This window comes from Populus euphratica, unplaced genomic scaffold (genome assembly GCF_000495115.2).
Source record: "Populus euphratica unplaced genomic scaffold, PopEup_1.0 scaffold482.1, whole genome shotgun sequence".
Classification (NCBI taxonomy): Eukaryota; Viridiplantae; Streptophyta; class Magnoliopsida; order Malpighiales; family Salicaceae; genus Populus; species Populus euphratica.
The window spans coordinates 179,383-187,525 of NW_011500161.1; the positions used below are offsets into that span (position 1 = coordinate 179,383).

The 8,143-nt window shown below is 33.0% G+C and overlaps 1 long non-coding RNA gene and 1 pseudogene across 1 annotated transcript in view; both read left to right on the forward strand.

Moving 5' to 3' along the window:
• The first annotated feature begins 2,089 nt into the window (after positions 1-2,089).
• LOC105111185 (uncharacterized) overlaps positions 2,090-8,143 on the forward strand; it is a 20,294-nt gene continuing 14,240 nt past the window's right edge. Inside the window, exons 1-3 of the long non-coding RNA XR_839575.1 lie at positions 2,090-2,356; positions 5,331-5,528; positions 7,313-7,315. This is a non-coding gene — a long non-coding RNA (uncharacterized LOC105111185). The remainder of the gene's footprint in view (positions 2,357-5,330; positions 5,529-7,312; positions 7,316-8,143) is intronic.
• LOC105111184 (cation/calcium exchanger 2-like) lies at positions 2,348-4,677 on the forward strand (annotated as a pseudogene).

Genomic DNA, 8,143 nt, shown 5'->3' on the forward strand with positions numbered 1-8,143 from the left:
TATCTAGAGTGATATGTCTAAATGACCTCCATTTTTTTTTCTTGGAAAGATGAGATAATTTCCTACAACTTTCATGTTTTCAAGTGTGTTAAATAACTAATCTTAATTTGTTATTAATATAAGTTATAATCATGAATGTCTGATAACATTTACAAGTATTAACATTATTCGAATAAGATAACTAATGTAATCATGTTAACAATTTATAATCTTATTGGAACCTCCTTTATATATGGTTTCCAATTGAATAATAAGAGTTTATATTGTACTTGTTTGACATATTATTAGTAGATCCTCTAATCTTAATATTTGTTATTATTATTATTTAATCCTTACATTTATCTTCCATCTTAAAGTTCTTATCAACTTCTTCTTCTTTATTATTACTACTACTACTACTACTACTATTACTACTATTATTATTATTACTACTATTATTACTATTACTATTATTAGTAGTAGTATTACTATTATTATTGTTGTTGTTGTATTATTATTATCTATAATTTATACAATTAATCTCCTTGTGGTTCAACCCCGGTCTTGCTGAGTTATTTATTATTTCAACACTCTTGCACTTGGGAGAAGATATTAATCTTTTAATCGTGTCATCTGGGTTTAAATATAAATTTCAAGATGATATATTCTTTCAAAAATAATAAGATGACAACATATTAGATTGGTCAGAGTTTCACAACCTAACTTATCAAACCCGTGACTTAAGTCATAGGCTCCATTAGGTTTAATTTTTTTAAGATTATTTTTGATTTGATCGTATGATAAGAAAAAATAATCACTTGTAAAATCAAGCATTAACACAATGTCAAGGCATTTGCTTAAGATCTCAATAACTTCATAGAGAGTAAATTGAACAAGTTATAAAGTTTAATTTCTAATCATTCAAAGTTAACCAGCTAAATCCATGACTTAATTCATGAAAACAATTGGGTTCAACTATTTTTTTATTTTTTATTAATTATATGATAACAAAAATAAATGATTGTAAAATTGAGAACCAACAAAATATCAGGATATTTGTTTAACATTACAATAAACCTATAAATATCAAAATGAAATAATTTTGTTGCCGAATTAAAAATCAATAAAATATTAAATGATGAAGTTTTAAAAAATCAACAAGAAAATTCAATAAATATCCAATTATAAAGGATAAAACTTAAAAAATCAATAAAAAAATAATCAAGTATGCACCATTGGTTGACTTAGAACTTTAAGGCCTAAGAATAGTCATGTGGGCCTAGGGTAGCCCATGCACATAGACTTACTTATTCTTTTTTTTTTTAAAGTGTGGATATGTTACCTTTTCATTTAAAATAAATAAATAGTAAGTAATATGTCACATGTTGTTCTAAATTTTAGCTATTATAAGTGTCAAGAAAGTTAGATAGCCAATTTCCATGGAAAAAAAACCTATTTTATCCCATATTTTGTTTTTCAAAAATACTTGAAAAATACTCTAAGGATTTTAAAACATTTATTTCTAGTATCAAAGTGGTATTAATTCAGTTTGAATACCTCAAATCAACCTGAATTAAAATAAAAAAAGCTCAATTTCAAACCTATCTTTTCAGGTAATGGAAAAGTTAAAGAATATCCCAATAAAACTTTTATCATCAAATAAAATTTATAGATATTAAAATTGAGTTCAACCAATAATTTTTTTTTAATTGCTAAAATACAACAATTTTTTTTCTCTTAAAACAAGGAACTGAGAAATCAAAAAAGTGATTTTTTTACTAAAATTAAAATTTTGAAATCTGAAAGTACAAAAAATATTATCATTTGAAATGTAGCATCAAAGTCGACATTTATATAAATTTTGAATTTTCTGCTCGTTCTCTCTATTTATTTCACTCTTGTTCTTTATTTTTTAATCTTGTATTTTCTTAATGAATTTACTTAAATTAGCTATCAGTTTAGTTTTATAATTGCAAAATCAAAAATTAAATTATCAATTTAAAAAAAAAACTATCGCAATCCTTAGTGCTGCTATGTATGGTGTTTGATGACGATACAAGTAAGGATCATGTGCTGTGGTTCCCTTTTGTTTTTTTTAAACACTGAAGTTTCCTTCTTTTTTCAGTTGATGTCAAGCTGCAATCGTGAGACAAGTGTACCTGTCCATCATTAACCGTGTCATTATGATTGAACAGTTAGATTTTCTCACGTTGCATAAAATCCGTGACTTTTACTTGCTGTGGTCCAGTCCAGTTTCTTTGCTTTGCCTTTGGAACCAGAAACCAGGAGATTCCTTCCTCCTTCTTGAATTTGCTCAAACAACCAGGAGATTCCTTCCTCCTTTTTGAATTTGCTCAAACACACATCATCAAAAGAGGTTAGTGTTGTTTATGTATGTTGTTTGGTCTCATGGTCATCATTTCTTAACCAAATCTTAGCCACCAAAGGAGTTTCTTGTATCAATCTATATCCTGTACCGAGTTCTTTATCCTTGATTTAGTACAATCTAGCTGTCGGGGTTTTGATTAAGTTTTCCTGATGGGTTCCTTATAAATTCTTTACCTCTTTCTTTAAAGTTGTTGCATTCAAATTTGGCTAAAATGCTGGTTTAGATGAAACTAGATGTCAAGGAGCATAGACCCTATTCCTTAGTTACAAATTTCTGTGTTGAAGAGATTTTTATTTTTTTTTGAGTTTCTTCTGATGAGTACCATGGTCTCCCTATCTGAGCACAAGAGATGGGTCTTATTCTTAAACATCTCTTTTCTATTGGTGGCATGTACTTTCTTGATTGTGCAATTCAATTCTGCTGAATTTCTAGTACTGAGAAGTGCTGAACCTTTCAAGGATAATGGTCAACAAGACTGCCAGGGATTGGTTAATCTAGATGACTACAAAACCAAGTGCTTTTACTTTAAATTACATAATCCATGTGTCTCTCAAGGCTATATTGACTACCTTTACCTTTTCTATTGCAATTTCGAAAGATTTCCTTTTTTGGGCTATTGTCTTCTTTTTCTTTGGCTCCTGATATTGTTCTATCTGTTGGGGAACACAGCTTCTGAATACTTTTGTTCTTCACTTGAAGACTTGTCTAAGCTGTTGAATTTGTCTCCTACAATTGCCGGGGTTACCCTCCTTTCACTTGGAAATGGTGCCCCTGATGTTTTTGCTAGTGTGGTGTCTTTTATGGGTGATGGGACATCAGACTTTGGCTTTAATACAGTATTAGGTGGTGCTTCCTTTGTTACTTGTGTGGTTGTTGGAATCTTAGGCATTTTGGCGAGGCAAGAGGAATTTAGAGTCAACAGGGATGCCTTTGTGAGGGATATTTGCTTCTTCCTTTTAGTTCTTGCATCCTTAATTTTCATTTTGATTTATGGCAAGATCAACATGTGGGGTGCTATGGGTTTTTTGTTGATGTATATTGTTTATGTGATGGTTGTTTACATTTCATAAGTACATTGGAATGGTAGTATAAATGAAAGCGAAAGGGATCATAATTCAAGTAATGGAAGTGATTTAAGCATACCAATTTTAATCAACATGGAAAAAGGGGAGCAAAATTATGTGAAGGAAAGTGGTTTTGAATGCGGTCCTGAAGTAGAAATGAACAAATGTTGCTTTTGCTTAAGATTATCAGCTCCATGCAGTACCCTTCTCCGAATCCTTGAGATGCCACTTCCTTACCTAGGAGATTGACAATTCCTGTTGTTTGTGAAAAGAGATGGTCCAAGCCAACCGCGGTTGCTTCAGTGACATTAGCACCAGCAGTGACATTAGCACCAGTTCTCTTATTAGCTCTTTGGAACGCCCAAGATGAGTGTGCTTCTCTTATCAGCTCTTTGGAACGCCCAAGATGAGTGTGCCACCTTCAACACAATCCTAATAGTCAATGGAATTGGGTTGATGTTCGGAATGACATTTGGGGTTCTTGCATGTGCAACAACTGAGAATTCAGGTCCACCAAAGAAGTGCTTGCTTCCTTGGCTAGCAGCAGGGTTCTTAATGAGTGTGACATGGAGTTATATTCTAGCTCAGGAACTCGTAGGCCTGTTAGTTTCACTTGGGTACATTTTTGGAATTAGTCCTTCTATACTAGGACTAACAGTTCTTTCCTGGGGAAACTCAATTGGTGATTTGATAACAAATTTGATTTTGGCTGTGAATGGTGGCCCAGAAGGTGCACAAGTTGCTATATCGGGCTGTTATGCAGGTCCCATTTTCAACATCCTTTTTGGTCTAGGATTGTCTTTGGTTGGCTCAGCCTGTTATGCGTACCCATCACCTGTTGTGATCCCAAAAGATCCATATCTATTGGAGACAGTAGGCTTTTTAGTAGGTGGCCTGCTTTGGGCACTTGTTGTTTTACCCAGGAGAAATATGAGGCTTGATTGGGTGCTGGGAGGAGGACTCTTAGCTATATACTTGATGTCTGTTTCTTCGAGGGTAATTCAAACTTTGAGCTCTCCAATTTGATAATACACATGGTTAGCTGTAACTAGCTTCCTTCCTGTACAGTGATTGATAGCTGTAGAGTAGCACTTCAGGTGATGAACTAATTAGCTACTTCTGAGTGAAAGTTTGTTTATTTCTTTTAAGCTTCCATGAAAATTAGAATGGTCCATAAACCGTAATTTGTAATCTTGATGACACAAATTTGAAAGCTATCAGAATGAATTCAGCAACTTGTTTGAAGACCATTTTTGCATAATTCATTTTTATTGTAATTTTGACGAAATGATGAATTTATACTAATGTGCGATACCCTGGTATTTCAAGACCTGAGAATAATAATCACAGAACATTTCGCAGAGCAATTGATGGGGCCTGGACTATTTTCATATATAAAGCTGTTAGAAAATAATTTGGGATTTCATTTGATTCTCCAACTGTTGGATATCATGATTGGATCCTTGATTTCAGTATTGTTTCAACATGATTCTGGAAGATATTTGTTTGATTTATATGCATGTATGATTATTTTTCTCGTTAAGTAAGAGATTTAAGTGTGTGACTTGCATGCATGAAGATGCAAATGATGGAACTTGGGATTTGGGATGGTGATATGCCGCCTTGTCAATCACTAGTTTAGCATGGTTCTGTCAAGAAAACAGATTGATAGATGTAAATATTGTGGGTTAGCATAGCTTCAAATATGAAAAGGAACTTGTGTTTTTCTTAGCAGAACAATACAGAAAAGAAATTTCATCTGATTGATTGTCAGGTTTTGCTTTTTGCGCATCTTTAGCTGTCATGGTTCTTTTCTCCAACATGCAGCGATTTCCATGGTATATACATCATCATAGTTAGACATACAGGGAGACTCACTTACCAAAAATCTTGATCAGGTTTATACTCTGCAGTACTTCAATTTTGCTCATTCCAACACAACGAGGAATTGAGTGATTCTCAATATTTATGTGTTAAGCAGTTTAATGGTGATGCAAAATTATCTGGAGGCAGCCCACTATTAGGAGGAAGCAACCAAACTTATCACATTCAGCTTTGGTCCATCTTAGTGGCCGTGAGAAAATATTTCCTGGCTAGTAACAGTCCAAACTCCAAACTATATCTAGCTAGACACTGAAGGTTTTGTTTTGATGTAGAAACGCCAGAAGCAAAATGATAATCGATATTGGAAGCGAATGAAGATGACAAAAGCAGAGTTGCTTTATTATATTATGAATCTAACTAACAATATTCACAAGTCAACAGAAACGTCAGCAGAAAAGGATTAGATTCAATGCAGTCAGTCAATTCGGCCTGCGTGAGCTGCATTAGCAAACAACAGAGTTTGGCCCCAATAGAAAATGCTTACAGAGCCTGCGCCAAGTTTTATGGAGGCACATTATGGCCGAGACATCTGCTGCAACAATTGCAGAGACGTAGAGGCCTTGGATTTAGCTGATTTTGACGTGATGGCAAATGATTATAAAGAATGAAGATACTGGCAAGCTTGTAATATAATAGATACAAGGCTTCGGTAGACAATCATCTTTGGAACCAAATCTCTCAAGTTTTATTAATATCAAATATGTCTAATAAATAATTAGTAATATCAAAGATGCCTCAACTTTACTAGAGAATGCTAGCCAGGAGACTTCGGTAGACAATCATCTTTGGAGACTCGGCTATGTTGCAGGTAGTTCTTCTTTGGAAGGTTAGGATGCTGTGGATATGTTTTTCGATGTATGAAATTTTTTTATTAAAAATATGATATTTGCATTTTATTAAATGAAATAAAAAATATATGAATTGATAAATTATAAAGATAATTGTTAACATTAATTAAAAATTAAATTTAAAAATTTGACATTATACCTGTCTTCATATACTTCAACTCTTATTGAAAATAAACTTCACAATGAACACCTTCTTTGTCTTTTATATTTCTTAGTAAAGATAGAGTGTTGTAGATTTTATAGATTGGAGCTTTTTAAGGATCTATATTTCAACTTGGTATGTATATGTATGTTATTTACAATGAATGAATGTATATATATGAATGAGAATGTATGTACATGCATATCGGGTATGAATTAACCTTTTCAAAGAGCTTATCTATAGCTTTTTTATGTTTAGTGCAAGCAAAAGCCTACAGTTTAATCATCTCAAACTCCTTTTAGGAAAACCTATGGTTTTAGCTTAAAAACCCTACTAAGTTCAGGATTATTGATAAGGTCTTTCTGGATGCAAAATGAATTATTATGGAGTTTGCATCCTAAAAGCAGGTTCTAGGCCATTGCATAAAGGGTTGACTCATTACCTGATCTCAAAATAGTCTATAAGTTGCTTAGTGACCATCTTTCATGAAGGCAATATAAAGATCTACAAGGAGTGGTTGGGGTACATTATAACCATCATTACTAAGTAAACATTTAATTTATAGTTGGATGTTTTACGAATCTGAACCCCGACTGAAAGTCATAAAATAGACTGCTACTTCTCACCTAACCTAAAAATATCATATTAATTTAAAATATGAGAAATATTTTTATTTATTTATATAAGCTTAGAAAACTTTTAAGAATTGGTTGTATATATGAAAATAAAACATTTTTTTTGTTTTTTCAAAGAGGAAATTAATTTAAAATTTTTTGAATTTTCAAATTTTTTAAAAGAAAAGTTTTGGAAAAAACTGGGTATTTTAATATCGAATCCGTATCTTGCAATGTAAATATATAGCTCAATATTATGCAAAATTGTTGGAAAAACATGCAAGAAAATCACAAATTATTTGAAATAACCTTGGAATTTTATTTTTTTATTATATAATATTACATTACTATCATTACTACTACTATATTATTAAAGATAAATTAGGTTGGAGAGGGTTGGCCCAAAATGAGTTCAGCCTAATTAGCGGCCCAACATACCTTCCTTCTTCCTTTTTTTTTCCAAGTAGACTAGACCCTGCCCAACCATCAGGGCTAGGTTCAGCCCAGGCCAGGCCTATATGGTTGCTGGCTCGGTCCAACGACCATGTTAATTATTTTCCTTGCATGTAATGGTTGAGTGAGCCATAGAAGAAAAAGAAGAAGACGAGCATGTTGACTGGTGCAACAGTGATGGCTGATCATGTTGGAATGTCAATATGAGGCTGGAGGTAGTGTTTATGGGTGATCTGACAATATAGAAGCAAGAGAGATGAGACATTTATGGCGAAGAGGAAGAAGTTTGCAATGGCTATTCCTAATCCAAAGGTGGCTTGCCAGTGGTTAAATTGGTGGCTTGGGATGGTTTTGAGGTCGAGATGACTAAGGACACAGTAGTGGAGAAGGAGAAAGGACGGTTGAGATCAATGATAGAGAAAGAGGCTAGAAAAATAGGGGTAGGGGCAGCATTTTTCAAACATTAGCTTCAGATTTCCCCCCTTTAAGTGCATGGAATCCAACCTTATTTATAAGAGTTGGAAGAGGGATATTTACTCTTTAATGGTATCAAATTTTGGCACTTTATTCAACCTTAAAGGATTTCAACTATTGGCTCAAAGTAGGTATCGCAAAATGTCAAATTTAGCAATTGAAGATTGTCTGAGTGACACGACTAAAAGATTGATGTCTTCTCCCAAGTGCAGGAGTGTCGAAGTAATAAATAACCTAGCAAGACCGGGGTCGAACCATAGGGAGGTTAATTGTACAAATTATAAATAACAATAATA